General features: G+C 34.1%; 5 non-coding genes across 5 annotated transcripts; all 5 read left to right on the forward strand.

The window, feature by feature from the left end:
• The first annotated feature begins 5396 nt into the window (after positions 1–5396).
• Positions 5397–5469, forward strand: TRNAV-AAC (transfer RNA valine (anticodon AAC)). Its single transcript has one exon. It is a non-coding gene; the product is annotated as a tRNA-Val (tRNA).
• Positions 5470–6316: 847 nt separating this feature from the next.
• On the forward strand, positions 6317–6389 carry TRNAV-UAC (transfer RNA valine (anticodon UAC)). The gene has a single exon. It is a non-coding gene; the product is annotated as a tRNA-Val (tRNA).
• A 2550-nt stretch (positions 6390–8939) lies between these two features.
• TRNAV-UAC (transfer RNA valine (anticodon UAC)) lies at positions 8940–9012 on the forward strand. Its single transcript has one exon. It is a non-coding gene; the product is annotated as a tRNA-Val (tRNA).
• Positions 9013–12385: 3373 nt separating this feature from the next.
• TRNAV-AAC (transfer RNA valine (anticodon AAC)) lies at positions 12386–12458 on the forward strand. The gene has a single exon. It is a non-coding gene; the product is annotated as a tRNA-Val (tRNA).
• Positions 12459–13294: 836 nt separating this feature from the next.
• On the forward strand, positions 13295–13367 carry TRNAV-UAC (transfer RNA valine (anticodon UAC)). The gene has a single exon. It is a non-coding gene; the product is annotated as a tRNA-Val (tRNA).
• Positions 13368–14606: the final 1239 nt, after the last annotated feature.

The following is a 14606-nucleotide window of genomic DNA, read 5'->3' on the forward strand; positions in this document are numbered from 1 at the left end:
CATGAATCAATTGTGCATCCCACAATCATACCAATTTTATCTAAGGTTCTCTCTCCTGCTGTCCAGGTGATTTTAATCAAACAACTGAGGCCTCCATAAATTTACCATGATTAATATGTCATGACAATCACAAACCAATTACAGGAATACATTATCTAATAATTACTAACTAAATCCCTCGTAGGGGAAACGTTTTGCATGTAAGGCAGACATCATAACCACTACACTGCAAGGGCAAAAAAATTATTATTATCATTATTCAGGGAAAGATTCTCAAATGACAATACTCACTGGTCTGAAAGACAGCCATGTACATATAAAAGATTTATTATAACGTATAGAAGATGGTTCTTATTTCAACTAAATGCAAGCATTTTTAGTTATAAAAATGATTTTTTTCAGTAATATTCAGAAATAAATGTGAAACCTTTAATGTCACAAGAGATATGAAAACAAAGGGAAAGAAAATTTGCAAGTGTCACATCCCTTGGCCAAAATTATGTGCTACACCTGTGAAGATGAAAGAAAATACCCCCAACGATATAAAGGTACATGTTCTGACAATACACAATCTGACAGACATGTTAAAACCCTTTATTCTTCAGCCTAACAAAAGAAATTTGGCTTGTAAAGGAAGATGCTTATACAGTACTTCAGTATTTAATACAATACCCTCAGGCCAGAAAGTTGACCCTTAGGAATAACCGCAATGCTTATGAAGTGTCTAACAAGAAAATGGAATCTTTTACTAATTACGTGTACATAGCATTTTAACACAGAAAAGTGTTCATTGGCACATTTGTGTTAACACAGATCAATTCAGCAGAAAAATGCTTTCATATCAATTATTTCAAGTGCTCATGGTGTAGTGGTTATCACATCTGTCTAACACACAGAAGGTCCCTGGTGAGCAGGAATCTTTTTCATTACAAGTGTGTCCAAATCTGTGTTTTACATGAATATAGTTTCACATCGAGCATATCAACTGCTCATGATCAAGTAACCCATTTAAGTTATTAACAATTAACAGTTCCCAAAACCCTAGCAATAAACAGGCACTAAAGTATGAACATTTTCTTGTCCTCCATATGTGAAGTATTCTTTGGTGAAAAATGACAGAAGGCACAATGTAGATAATGTTAATTTGTTATACTTGCAACTGGGCTCCTTGATATTCATGAAATCTTTTATGTTCGTCCGTTTCTTTCTGATCATTGCGAGTTTTCCTCAAAATTGTAAGATAAACGAACTCTATGTTAACTGTTTTGTAGAGTTTAGAAATTAAATTCTATAGATAAATAGAATATACAATTTAGGCTGAAGGCAAAGTGCTGGCACATATAAGGTCATTCAGCGTTGAAAGGAAAATTAGTAAGAGGTTTTAAAAGAAGTAATAGGGGAAACCTTACAGCTGCACTATTAAACAATTGTTAGAAGATGGTGGAAAGTAAGCTGGAAGAAAGAATATGAATGAGGTGAGAGTAAAAGGAATGAAAGGGGCTGCAGCTAGGGCTGAAAGGATGCTCAAAGAACTTATAAATGCCTACAATGATCTGTGAGGTGTAATTGATGGCAGTGCACACCTACAAGAATTTTTTAGGTAATGCTGTTTCATTATGAATGCAATCATCCAAAAATAATTAACTTCTAACCACTGTCATTTTCTAAGTACACAATAATTTTCATTTTTTATTTCTTATTATATATATTATGAAAAATACATTTTTTCAAACAATTTATAAGCTCTTGTAGTTAGTGGTTATCACGTCTGCTTTACATCGCAGAAGGTCCCAGGTTCCGAGCCCTGGCAAGAGCACTTAGTTTACTAGAAAGAGCCTGTACTGGCACAAGGCAAGCTAATCTTGACTGACTAGTCTGAAAGAACATAGTACCATGTTGGTTGGGGTTGTTTTGAATGTCTGAACGATCCACTTCCCTCCTCTTTCAAAGAATGGGAAAAGGAGAAAATGAAGGAGAAAAACAGTATAGAATGATTAACATAATTCCTATGTGTTACTTTTAGAGATGATAAAGTTGCATATTAGTCAGTTTCAGTTTTAATGGAACAGAAAAGATATCTCGCTTGGGTCATAAGTATGCTGATTGTCTACTTGGTTTTTTGGTTATAAGAAGAATGGGATATAAAATTTAGGCCAAAGGTCATGCTGGGACCCCATATTATTATTATTATTATTATTATTATTATTATTATTATTATTATTATTATTATTATTATTATTATTATCATTATTCAGAAGATGAACCCTGTTCATATGGAACATCGACCACAGAGGCCATTGAGTTGGAAATTCAAGCTTCTCAAGAATTGGTGTCCATGAGGAGGAAGAGGTAAGAGGAGGTGTGAAGAGGAATACAGAAAAAGAGGTCATTCAGCGCTGAAACAATACTGAGTAGCAGAAGGTTTGAAAGGTAACGAAAAAAACCTTGCAATTGCACCATGAATCAATTGTGCATCCACAATCATACCAATTTTATCTAAGGTTCTCTCCTGTTGCCCAGGTGATTTTAATCAAACAAAGGCCTCCATAACTTACTATGATTAATATGTCATGACAATCACAAACCAATTATCTAATAATACATTATCTAATAATTACTAGCTAAATCCCTCGTAGAGGGACGTTTTGCATGTAAGGCAGACATCATAACCACTACACTGCAAGGGCCAAAAAATTATTATTATCAATATTCAAGGGAAGATTCTCAAATGACATTACTCACTGGTCTGAAACACAGCCATGAACATAAAAAAGATTATATTACATCAGTATAGAAGATGGTTCATAGTTCAACTAGAACTTTGCATGCATTTTTAGTTACAAAAATTATTTTTTTTCAGTAACATTCAGAAATACATGAGAAACCTTTAATGCCACAAGAGATAAGGAAACAAAGAGGAAGAAAATCTGCAAGTGTCACATCCTTGACAAAATTATGCTACACCCTGTGAAGATAAAATGAAAAATACAACGATATAAAGGTACTTTTGATGTTCTGACAATACACAATCTGGACAGACATGTTAAAACCCTTTATTCATCAGCCTAACAAAAGAAATTTGGCTTGAAAAGGAAGATGCTTATACTTCAGTACTTGTTACAACACTCCTGAGGTCAGAGAGTTAAGCCTTTAGCAATGCTTATAAAGTATCACAAGAAAATGACATATTTCACTAACAGTATCATTTTAAACAGAAAAAATGACATCTTTTAGCTAATTACATCGAGTGCCATGGTGTAGTGGCATCTTTAACACAGGTCCCAAAGAGCATACAGGTTTTCCTCAAAATTGAATATAGTTTCACATAATATCAAGTGCTTCATGATCAAGTCATTTAAATTATTTATAATTAAGAGTTCTTTAGTAGGTAATTAATTTAAATTTTCTTTTCTCCTTATGTGAATTCTGTAAATATTATACTTGTAACTGGGGCTTCATGATATTCATGAAATTTTTAGGCCGAGGATTTCCCCTAAAATTTTAAGCCCAAGAGTTTAGCTGTAAATAAATAGAATATACAATTTGAGCTGAAGGCTGGCACCTAAGGGGTCATTCAGCGCTGAAAGGAAAAATTGAGAGTAAGGTTTAAGAGAAGTAACAGGAGGAAACTACTTGCAGTTACACTATGAAACAATTGTTAGAAGATGGTGGAAAGTAGCTGGAAAATGAATATGAATGGAGGTAGAGTAAAAAGAACAAAGGGGGTTGCAGCTAGGGGCTGAAGGGAGTCAAAGAACCTTATGTATGCCTACAGTGCGCTGCATGAGGTGCACTGATGGCACTATACCCATTCAAGAATTGTTTTAGGTAATGCTGTTTCATTACAAATGCAATCATCCAAAAAATAATTAACTTCTAACCACTGTCCATTTTTCTAGGTACACAATAATTATTCATTTGTTATTTCTTGTTATACATATATATAAAAAAAAACATTTTCTCAAACAATTTATAAGCTCTTGTAGTGTAGTGGTTATCATGTCTGCTTTTACACGCAGAAGGTCCCAGGTTCGAGCCCTGGCAAGAGCACTTAGTTTACCTGAGAGGCTGTACTGGCAGAAGGCAAGCTTTAATCTTGACTGACTAGTCTGAAGAAACATAGTACCATGTTGGTTGGGCTGTTTCGAGTGTCTGAATGATCAACTTCCCTCCTCTTTCATAAAAGAAGAAGGAAAAAAATGAAGGAGAAAGCAGTATAAAAGATGTTTAGTGTATATAATTCCTGCTGTGTTAGTTTGAGATGATAAGTTGCATGTTAGTCCAGTTTTAATGGACCAGAAAAGATATCTGGCTTGGGTCAAAAGTATTCTGATTGTCTTCTGGTTTTTGGTTATAAGAATAGAAGAGGATAAAAATTTAGGCTAAAAGGCCAAGTGGGACTATCTATTGTTATTATTATTATTATTATTATTGTTAATCAGAAGATAAACCTGTTCATGGAACAAACATAGCCATTACTTGGAAATTCAAGCTTCTCAGAATATGGTGTCCATGAGGAGGAAGTAAGAGGAGGCGAAGAGAAATACAGAAAGAAGAGGTCATTCAGCGCTGAAACGGAAACTGAGAGAGAGGAAAGAGGTTTGAAAGGTGTAAGGGAAAACCTTGCAGTTACACCATGAATCAACTGTGCACTCCACAATCATATGAATTTTATCTAAGTTCTCTCTCCTGCTGTCTAGGTGATTTTTAATCCATAAAACCATGATTAATATGTCAAGACAATCACAGACCAATTATCTAATACATTACATTACTCATTAATAATCCTCATAGAGGGAACGTTTGCGTATGGAAGGCAGACATCATAACCACTACTAAAAGTGCCAAAAATTATTATTATCATTATTCAGGGTACATTCTCAAATCCGACTCACTATTCTGAAATACAGACTTTTGGTCATGAAAGACAGCCAAGTTCTTGTTCAACTATCACATCCATTTTGTTACAAAAAAATTTTCAGTAATATTCAGAAATACATGTGAAACCTTTAATGAAGATAAAAAGAAAATTTGCAAATCCCTTGGACAAAATTATGCCTTACACCTGTGAAAGTAGAGAAAATATAAAGGTACTTTTGATGTTCTGACAATACACAGTCTGACCAGACATGTTAAAACCGTTTATTCACTCAGCTAACAAAAAATTTGGCTTGAAAAGGAAGGTGCTTATATTTCAGTATTTAACACAAGACCCCTCAGGTCAGAGAGTTGAGCTAAGGAATAACAGCAATGCATATAAAGTATCTAACAAGAAAATATCTTTACTAATTACATGTGTCCATAAAAGACATTTAACACAGAAAAGTGTTCATTGGGACATTTGTGTTAACACAGACCAGTTCAGCAGAAAAATGCTTTCATATCAATTATTTCAAGTGCTCATGGTGTAGTGGTTATCACATCTGTCTAACACACAGAAGGTCCCAGGTTCGAGCCCTGGTGAGCACAGGAATCTTTTCGTTACAAATATGTCCTAAGCTGTCTTACATGAATATAGTTTCACATCAAGCATATCAATTGCTCATGATTAAGTAACCCATTTAAATTAATATTAAGGTTCCCCCAAAATCTAGCACAAACAGGCAATTAAAGTATTAACATTTTAACATTTTCCACTTCCTCCATATGAAGTATTCTTTGGTGAAAAATGACAGAAGGCACAATGTATAATACTGTTAATTTCTTATACTTGCAACTGGGACTCCTTGATATTCATGAAATTTTAAATGTTCTTCCATTTCCTTCTGATCATTATGAGTTAACCTCAAAATTGTAAGATAAACGAACTCTACGTTAACTGTTAGCTGCTTTGGAGTTTAGAAATTAAATTCTGTAAATAAATAGAATATACAATTTAGGTTGAAAGGCCAAGTGCTGGCACCTATAAGGTCATTCAGTGCTTGAAAGGAAAATTAGAGTAAGAGGTTTCAAAAAGTAACAGGAGGAAACCTTGTAATTGCAATATGAAACAATTATTAGAAGATGGTGGAAAGTAAGCTGGAAGAAAGAATATGAATGGAGGTAGAGTAAAAAGGAATGAAAGGGGTTTGCAGCTAGGGCTGAAAGGGATGCCCAAAGAACCTTAGTGCAATGTCTACAGTGTTACTGCGTGAGTGCACTGATGGTATTATACACCTACAAGAATTTTTAGGTAATGCTGTTTCATTATGAATCCAATCATCCAAAAAATAAACTTCTAACCACTGTCCATTTTTCTAAGTGAACAATAATTTTTCATTTGTTATTTCTTGTTATACATATTATGAAAAAATACATTTTCTCAAACAATTTATAAGCTCTTGTAGTGTAGTGGTTATCACGTCTGCTTTACACGCAGAAGGTCCCAGGTTCGAGCCCTGGCAAGAGCACTTTAGTTTACCTGAAAGAGCCTGTACTGTTAGAAGGCAAGCTTAATCTTGACTGACTAGTCTGAAGAACATAGTATTACGTTGGTTGGGGTTGTTTCGAGTGTGTGAATGATCCACTTCCCTCCTATTTCATAAAAATGGGAGTGAAGGAGAAAAAAATGAAGGCGAAAACAGTATACGAATGATGTTTAATTAACATATAATTCCTACTGTGTTACTTTAGAGATGATAAAGTTGCATATTAGTCCAGTTTTAATGGACCACAGAAAAGATATCTCGCTTGGGTGAAAAGTATGCTGATTGTCTTCCTGGTTTTTTGGTTATATGAATTGAATAGGATATAACATTTAGGCCAAAGGCCAAGTGCTGGGACCTATTATTATTATTATTATTATTATTATTATTATTATTATTATTATTATTATTCAGAAGATGAACCCTGTTCATATGGTACAAGCCAATAGAGGCCATTGAGTTGAAATTCAAGCTTCTGGAGAATATGGTGTCTATGAGGAAGAAGTAAGAGGAGGTGAAGAGGAACAGAAAAAGAGGAGCTTATTCAGGGCTGAAATGGATACTGAGAGCAATGAAGGTTTGAAAGGTGTAACAAAAAAAAAAAACCTCGCAGTTACAACATGAATCAATTGTGCATCCCACAATCATACCAATTTCATCTAAGGTTCTCTCTCCTGCTGTCCAGGTGATTTTAATCAAACAACTGAGGCCTCCATAAATTTACCATGATTAATATGTCATGACAATCACAAACCAATTATCTAATAATACATTATCTAATAATTACTACCTAAATCCCTCGTGTAGGGGACGTTTTGCATGTAAGGCAGACATCATAACCACTACACTGCAAGGGCCAAAAAATTATTATTATCATTATTCAGGGGAAGATTCTCAAATGACAATACTCACTGGTCTGAAAGACAGCCACGTACATATAAAAGATTATATCAGTATAGAAGATGGTTCTTATTTCAACTAGAACTTTGCAAGCATTTTTAGTTACAAAAATGATTTTTTTTTAATTAACATTCAGAAATAAATGTGGAAACCTTTAATGTCACAAGAGATATGAAAACAAAGGGAAAATTTGCAAAATTTGACAACTGTCTACATCCCTTGATAACAAAATTATGTGCTACAACTCCCCTTAGGTCAAGTGGAGTGAAGATGTATCTAACAGAGAAAATGACATCTTTTACTAATTACAACGATATTTTAAAGGTACATGTTCCACAATACACAATCTGACAGAAAAATTCTTTCATAAAACCTCATGGTTTATTCTTCAGCTCTAACAAAGAAATTTGGCTTGTAAGGAAGATGTCTTTATACAGTACTTCAGTATTTAATACAAGTAAATACAATTAAGCGTTCCCAGAAAATTGGACCACTTAGAATAATTTTCAATATCTTGTCCTGCCAATGCTTATGAAATGTCTAACAAGAAAATGACATCTTTTTTACTAATTACATGGGTAGGTCATAGTATTAACACAGAAAAATGTGTTCATTGGCACAGCTTTTCTGTTAACACAGATCGGTTCAGGCAGAAAATGACGTTTCATATCTGTTATGTTTCAAGTGCTCATGGTGTTTGTGTGTATTATCACCCATTTTCTGTCTATTACACACAGAAGGTCCCAGGTTCGAGCCCTGGTGAGCACAGGAATCTTTTCACTACAAGTTTGTCCAAATCTGTTTATGAATATAGTTTCATATCTGGCACCTATAACATCAGCGCTGAAATTGCTCATGATCAAGTACCCCAATTAAGATTAGTTAACAATGGAGGTAATGAAAGGGGGTTCCCCCAAACCTAGCATAAACAGGCACTAAAATATTAACATTTCTGTTTGTTTTAGCCATACAGTATGTGATGTATTCTTTGGTGAAAATGACAGAAGAGATAATGTAGATAGTGCTAATTTTGTTATACTTGCAACTGGGGCTCCTTGATATTCATGAAATCTTATATGTTCTTCCGTTTCTTTTCTGATCATTATGAGTTTTCCTCAAAATTTTAAGATAAACAACTCTATGTTAACTTTGTTGTACAGTTTAGAAATTAAATTCTATAGATAAATAGAATATACAATTTAGTTGCAGAGGCAAAGTGCTGGCACAAATAAGGTCATTCAGCGTTGAAAGGAAAATTGAGAGTAAGGGGTTTAAAAGAGGTAACAGGAGGAAAACCTTGTGGTTGCACTATGAAACAATTGTTAGAAGATGGTGGAAAGTAAGCTGGAAGAAAGAATATGAATGGAGGTAGAGTAAAAGGAATGAAAGGGGGTTGCAGCTAGGGGCCAAAGGAATGCTCCAAAGAACCTTATGTAATGCCTACAGCGCACTGCGTGGTGCACTGATGGCACTATACTCTACAAGAATTTTTTTAGGTAATGCTGTTTCATTATGAATGCAATCATCCAAAAAATAAACTTCTAACCACTGTCCATTTTTCTAAGTACACAATTTTTCATTTATTTCTTATTATACATTTATGAAAAAAAAAACATTTTCTCAGACAACTTATAAGCTCTTGTAGTGTAGTGGTTATCACGTCTGCTTTACACGCAGAAGGTCCCAGGTTCGAGCCCTGGCAAGAGCACTTTAGTTTACCTAGAAAGAGCCTGTACTGGCAGAAGGCAAGCTTAATCTTGACTGACTAGTCTGAAGAACATAGTACCATGTTGGTTGGGGTTGTTTCGAGTGTCTGAATGATCCACTTCCCTCCTCTTTTTCATAAAAAGGGGAATGAAGGAGAAAACAGTATAAGAATGATTAACATATGAATTCCTGTTGTTTTAGTTTAGAGACGATAAAGTTGCATGTTAGTCCAGTTTCCAGTTTTAATGGAACAGAGAAAAGGTATCTCGCTTGGGTCATAAGTATGCTGACTGTCTACTTGGTTTTTTGGTTATAAGAAGAATAGGATATAAAATTTAGGCAAAAGGCCAATTGCTGGGACAGTATTATTATTATTATTATTATTATTATTATTATTATTATTATTATTATTATTCAGAAGATGAACCCTGTTCATATGGAACATGCCCATAGGGGCCACTGACTTGCAAGTCAAGCTACCGAAGAATATGGTGTCCATGAGGAAGAAGTACAGTAAGAGGAGGTGAAGAGAACTACAGCAAGAAGAGGTCATTTAGCCCTGAAACGAAAACTGAGAGTAAAGAAGGTTTGAAAGGTGTAACGAGAAAAACCTTGCAATTGCACCATGAATCAATTGTGCATCCCACAATCATACGAATTTTATCTAAGGTTCTCTCTCCTGTTGCCCAGGTGATTTTAATCAAGCTGATTAATATGTCATGACAACCGCAGACCAATTATCTAATAATACTTTATCTAATAATTACTAACTAAATCCCTCGTAGAGGGAACGTTTTGCATGTAAGGCAGATGTCATAACCACTACACTACAAGTGCCAAAAAATTATTATTATCATTATTCAGGGAAACATTCTCAAATCACAATACTCACTGTTCTGAAAGACAGCCATGTACATAAAAAAGATTATATTATATCAGTATAGAAGGTGGTTCATAGTTCAAATAAACTTTGCAAGCATTTTTAGTTACAAAAATGATTTTTTTCAGTAATATTCAGAAATACATGTGAAACCTTTAATTCCACAAGAGATATGAAAACAAAGGGGAAGAAAATTTGCAAGTGTCACATCCCTTGGACAAAATTATGTGCTACACCTGTGAAGATAAAAGAAAATACCCCCAACGATATAAAGGTACTTTTGATGTTCTGACAATACACAGTCTGACAGACATGTTAAAACCCTTTATTCATCAGCCTAACAGAAGAAATTTGGCTTGAAAAGGAAGATGCTTATACTTCAGTGCTTAACACAACACCCCTCAGGTCAGAGAGTTAAGCCTTAGGATAAACCACAATGCTTATAAAGTATCTAACAAGGAAATGACATCTTTTACTAATTACATGTGTCCATAGCATTTTAACACAGAAAAGAGTTTTCTCAAAATTGTTACAGATCAAACAGAAAAACTCTATGTTAACTGTTTTGTAGTTAGTTTACAGAAATTAAATTCTGTAAATAGAATATACAATATTGAAACCGATGGCCAGGGCCAGGGGCTGCACCTTCAAGGTCATTCCAGCTCATGAAAGGAAAATTTGAATTGTTCAAGTTTAAAAGAAGTAAAGGAGGAAAACCAAACTTGCAGTTACCCTTGAAACTGTTGTTCCTTGTTAAAAAGATGGTGGAAAGTAATCTGGAAAAAATATGAATAAAGTTTGAGTAAAAGGAATGAAAATAGGCATTGCTCTGTCCACTGTTGTGTCAGATCTAAAGGATGCTCCCAAAGAAACTATACATAATGCTTTTTCAGTGCAAGCTCATGAATTTTATGATGGCACTATACCTTGCTAATTCAAGAATTGTTTTAGGTTTTGCTGTTTTCATTAAAATGCAATATCAAAAATAATTAACTTCTAACCACTGTCCATTTTTCTAGGTACACATTAATTATTCATTAAATATTTGTTGTTATTATATTATAAAAAAACATTTTCTCATATCATTTATAAGCTCTTGTAGTGTAGTGGTTATCACGTCTGCTTTACGCAGAAGGTCCCAGGTTCGAGCCCTGGCAAGAGCACTTTAGTTTACCCAAAGGGCTGCCCTGGCAGGTGCTTTAATCTGACTGACTAGTCTGAAGAACATAGTACCATGTTGGCTGGGCTGTTTCTGAGTGTCTGAATGATCCACTTCCCTCCTCTTCATAAAGAATGGGAGGAAGGAGAAAAAATGAAGGAGAAAATAGTGGCATGAATGATGCTTAATTAACATATAATTCTGCTGTGTTAGTTTAGAGATGATAAAGTTGCATGTTAGTCCAGTTTTAATGGACTACAGAAAGATATCTCGCTTGGGTCATAAGTATTTTGATTAGTCTTCCTAGTTTTACAGTAAGAATAGAATAGGATAAAAATTTAGGCCAAAGGCCAAGTGTTGGGACTCTATTATTATTATTATTATTATTATTATTATTATTATTATTATTATTATTATTATGTTAGGCCATTGACTTGAAATTGCTTTCAAGAATATGAAAATCCATGAGAGGGAAGCAAGAGGAGGCGAAGAGAAACAGAAAAAAAGAGGTCATTCAGCTGAAACGGATACTGAGAGAGAAAGGTTTGAAAGGTGTAAAGAGAAAAACCTTACAGTTAAGCACCATGAATCAATTGCCTCCTGTGAATCAGACCAATTTTATCTAAGGTTCTCTCCTGCTGTCTAGGTGATTTTAATCAAACAAGTGAGGTATCCATAATTCTAATTATGATTATTATGTCATGACAATCACAAACCAATTACAGGAATACATTATCTAATACTCATTAACTAAATCCCTCATAGAGAAACGTTTTGCATGTAAGGCAGACGTCATAACCACTACACTAAAAGTGCCAAAAAATTATTATTATCATTATTCAGGGTACATTCTCAAATCACAATACTCACTATTCTGAAATACAGACATGTACATAAAAAATATTATATTATAACAGTATAGAAGATGGTTCATAGTTCAACTAGAACTTTGCAAGCATTTTTAGTTACAAAAATGATTATTTTCAGTAATATTCAGAAATACATGAAACCTTTAATGCCACAAGAGATATGAAAACAAGGAGAAGAAAATTTGCAACTGTCACATCCTTGACAAAAATTAGTGCTACACCTGTGAAGATAAAAAGAAAAATAAAGGAAGACGCTCATACTTCAGTACTTAATACAACACCCCTTAGGTCAGAGAGTTGACCCTTAGGAATAACAGCAATGCTTATAAAGTATCTAACAAGAAAATGACATCTTTTACTAATTACATGTGTCCATAGCATTTTAACACAGAAAAGTGTTCACTGGCACATTTGTGTTAACACAGATCAATTCAGCAGAAAAATGCTTTCATATCAATTATTTCAAGTGCTCATGGTGTAGTGGTTATCACATCTGTCTAACACACAGAAGGTCCCAGGTTCGAGCCCTGGTGAGCACAGGAATCTTTTCATTACAATTTTGTCCAAATCTGTTTTACATGAATATAGTTTCACATCGAGCATATCAAGTGCTCATGATCAAGTACCCCATTTAAGTTATTAACAATTAAGAGTTCCCCCCAAAACCTAGCATAAACAGGCACTAAAGTATTAACATTTTCTTGTCCTACCATACAGTATGTGATGTATTCTTTGGTGAAAAATGACAGAAGAGATAATGTAGATAGTGCTAATTTGTTATAATTGCAACTGGGGCTCCTTGATATTCATGAAATCTTATATGTTCGTCCGTTTCTTTCTGATCATTGCGAGTTTTCCTCAAAATTTTAAGATAAACGAACTCTATGTTAACTTTGTTGTACAGTTTAGAAATTAAATTCTATAGATAAATAGAATATACAATTTAGGTTGAAGGCAAAGTGCTGGCACAAATAAGGTCATTCAGCGTTGGAAAGGAAAAATTGAAAAATAAGGGTTTTAAAAGAGGTAACAGGAGGAAAACCTTGTGGTTGCACTATGGAAACAAATTGTTGAAGATGGTGGAAAATAAGCTGGAAAAAGAATATGAATGAGGTAGATAAAAGGAATGAAAGGGGTTGCAGCTTAGCCAAAGGAGTTTCTAAAGAACCTATGTAATGCCTACAGCACTGCGTGGTGCACTGATGGCACTATACCCTACAAGAATTTTTTTAGGTAATGCTGTTTCATTATGAATGCAATCATCCAAAAAATAAACTTCTAACCAATGTTCATTTTTCTAAGTTAACAATAATTTTTCATTTATTTCTTATTATACATTTATGAAAAAAAAAAAATTTTCTCAGACAACTTATAAGCTCTTGTAGTGTAGTGGTTATCACGTCTGCTTTACACGCAGAAGGTCCCAGGTTCGAGCCCTGGCAAGAGCACTTTAGGTTTACTAGAAAGAGCTGTACTGGCAGAAGGCAAGTTTAATCTTGACTGACTAGTCTGAAGAAACATAGTACCATGTTATTGGTTGGGGTTGTTTCGAGTGTCTGAATGATCATTTTCCCCTTCTTTCATAAGAATGGGAGGAAGGAGAAAACAGAGTGCGAATGATGTTTAATTAACATATAATTCCTGTTGTGTTAGTTTAGAGATGATAAGTTGCCTTCTTAGTCCAGTTTTTAATGACCACAGAAAAAGATATCTCACTTGGCCAAAAGTATTCTGATTGTCTTCTCTAGTTTTTTTGGTTATAAGAATAGAATAGGATATAAAATTTAGGCCAAAGGCCAAGTGCTGGGACCTATTATTATTATTATTATTATTATTATTATTATTATTATTATTATTATTATTATTATTATTATTATTATTATTCAGAAGATAAACCCTGTTCATATGGAGCAAGCATATAGAGGCCATTGACTTGAAATTCAAGCTTCTGAAGAATATGGTGTCCATGAGGAGGAAGTAAGAGGAGGCGAAGAGAAATACAGGAAAAAGAGGTCATTCGGCGCTGAAACGGATACTGAGAGTAAAGAAGGTTTGAAAGGTGCAACGAGGAAAACCTTTTAGTTACACATGAATCAATTTGCATCCCCAATCATACTTAATTTTATCTAAGATTCTCCTGCTGTCCAGGTGATTTAATCAAACAACTGAGGCCTCCATAAATTTACCATGATTAATATGCCAGCAATCACAAACCAATTACATGAATACATTTTCAATATTCATTAACCAAATCCCTCGTAGAGAAACGTTTTGCATGTAAGGCAGACGTCATAACCACTACACTAAAAGTGCGAAAAAATTATTATTATCATTATTAAGGGAAACATTCTCAAATCACAATACTCACTGGTCTGAAAGACAGCCATGTACATAAAAAAGATTATATTATAACAGTATAGAAGATGGTTCATAGTTCAACTAGAACTTTGCAAGCATATTTAGTTACAAAAATGATTATTTTCAGTAATATTCAGAAATACATGCGAAACTTTTTAATTCCACAAGAGATATGAAACAAGGGGAAGGCTACACCTGAAGAAAGAAAAATACCCTCAAGATATGAAGGCACTTTTGATGTCCTGACAATACACAATCTGATAGACATGTTAAAAGCCTTTATTCATCAGCCTTACAAAAGAAATTTGGCTTGAAAAGGAAGGTGCTTA

The sequence above is a fragment of the Macrobrachium rosenbergii genome, chromosome 56 (assembly GCF_040412425.1).
Source record: "Macrobrachium rosenbergii isolate ZJJX-2024 chromosome 56, ASM4041242v1, whole genome shotgun sequence".
Taxonomy (NCBI): Eukaryota; Metazoa; Arthropoda; class Malacostraca; order Decapoda; family Palaemonidae; genus Macrobrachium; species Macrobrachium rosenbergii.